Source organism: Cryptomeria japonica, chromosome 10 (assembly GCF_030272615.1).
Source record: "Cryptomeria japonica chromosome 10, Sugi_1.0, whole genome shotgun sequence".
Taxonomy (NCBI): Eukaryota; Viridiplantae; Streptophyta; class Pinopsida; order Cupressales; family Cupressaceae; genus Cryptomeria; species Cryptomeria japonica.
In genome coordinates this window covers 450,710,781-450,713,063 of record NC_081414.1, presented here as the reverse complement: position 1 = coordinate 450,713,063, position 2,283 = coordinate 450,710,781, and positions in this window count along the sequence as shown.

Here is a 2,283-nt window from a genome sequence, read left to right as displayed (position 1 = left end):
CACAACAAGGTTTCAATATGCAAGCCCCGATTCCAGAGCTAGTAGCATCAAAATTTAATTTTGATTCACATTGTGCTCTTAGAACCTTGTTTTAGAAATTGTACGTCAAAAGCCCCAACTTTGGAGCATCAAAATCGATGTTTCGAGGCACAAGAACGTTTCAAGATGCAAGTCTTGATTCTGGAGCCGGTAGCATCAAAATTTGATTTTGGTGCACATCGTGCTCTTAGAAACTTTTTTGGAGCTTATGCCTCAAAATCTTTGGTTTCGAAGCATCAAAATTGGTGTTTGGAGGCACAACAAGCTTTCAAGACGCAAGTCCCTATTTCGAAGCCTGTAGTGTCAACACATAATTTTGATGCACATCTTGCTCTTAGAACGTCATTTCGGAGTGTATGGATCAAAAGCTCCAGTTTTAAAACATCAAAACCAATGTTTAAAGGCTCAACGAGGTTTCATTCATAAGTCCCAATTCTCAAGCTTAGAGCGTCAAAACAAGATTTTGACAAACATGGTGTTCTTAGAACCTCATTTCGGAGGTCATGCCTGAAAAGATTCATTTTTGGAGCATAAAAATTAGTGTTTGGAGGCACAAAAAGGTTTGAAGACACAAGTCCCAATTGAAGAGTCAGTAGCGTCAAAACCCAATTTTGATGTACCTCTTGCTCTAAGAACCTCATTTCGAAGTTTGTGCGTTGAAAGCCCTGATTTTGGCACAACAAGGTTTCACGACAAAACTACCGATTCTCAAGCTGATGGCATCAAAACACGATTTTCACAAACATGGTGTTCTTAGAAACTCATTTCAGAGGTTGTACCTCAAAAGCCTCGCTTTTGGAGCATAAAAATTAGTGTTTAAATCCTAATTTTAGAGTCAAAATTCCTTTTTGAGGCACATCATTCACTTAGAAGCTCATTTCAGAGCTTGTGCCTCGAAAGACCCAGTTTTCAAGCATCAAAATCAATGTTTGGAGGCACAACAAGGTTTCAAGATGTAAGTCATGATTCTAGAGTCAATAGCATCAAAATCTAATTTTGGTGCATATCGTACTTTTAGAACCTCATTTTGAAGCTTGTGTCTCGAAAGCCTCAGGTTTGGAGCATCAAAATCAGTGTTTTGTGGCACAACAAGGTTTCAAGATACAAGCCCCGATTTTAGATCCACTAGCATCAAAATTCAATTTTGATGCACATTGTGCTCTTAGAACCCTATTTTAGAAATTGTGCATCAAAAACCCTTGTTTTGGAGCTTATCTCTCAAAATGTGATTTTGATGCACATCGTGCTCTTAGAACCTCATTTCGGAGAATGTTGCTGGAAAGCTCCAGTTTTAGAACATCAAAATCAATGTTTAAAGGTACAACAAGGTTTCAAGACACAAGTCCCGATTCTCAAGCTGATAGCTTCAAAACATGATTTTGAGAAACATGGTGTCCTTAGAACCTCATTTCGAAGGTTGTGCCTCAAAAGCGTCATTTTTGGAGCTTAAAAATTAGTGTTTGGAGGCACAACAAGGTTTCAAGACACAAGTCCCAATTCTAGAGTCGGTAGCATTAAGACACAATTTTGATGTAGATCGTGCTCTTAGAACCTTGTTTTGGAGCTTATGCCTCAAAATCTTCAATTTCGAAGCATCAAAATTCGTGTTTGGAGGCACAACAAGCTTTCAAGATGAAAGTCCATATTATGGAGCATATAGTGTCAAAACATGATTTTGATGCACATCTACTCTTAGAACCTCGTTTCGGAGCGTATGGCTCGAAAGCTCCAGTTTCAAAACATCAAAATCAATGTTTAAAGGTGCAACAATGTTTCACGACAAAAGTCTCGATTCTCAAGCTTGTGCCTCAAAAGACCTAGTTTTGGAGCATTAAAATCAATGTTTGGAGGCACAACAAGGTTTCAAGATGCAAGTGCCGATTCTAGAGTCAATAGCGTCAAAATCGGATTTTGGCGCACATCGTGCTCTTAGTACCTCATTTTGAAGCTTGTGCCTCAAAAGCCCCAGTTTCAGAGCATCAAAATCAGTGTTTTGAGGAACAACAAGGTTTCAAGATGCAAACCCCGATTATAGAGCCAGTACCATCAAACTTCAATTTTGATGTGCATTGTGCTCTTAGAACCCTATTTTAGAAAATTATGCCTCAAAATCCCCAGTTTTGGAGCATCAAAATTGATGTTTCGAGGCACAACAATGTTTAAGGATGCAAACCTTGATTCTGGAGCCGCTAGCGTCAAAATTTGATTTTGACGCACATCATGCTCTTAGACCCTTGTTTTGGA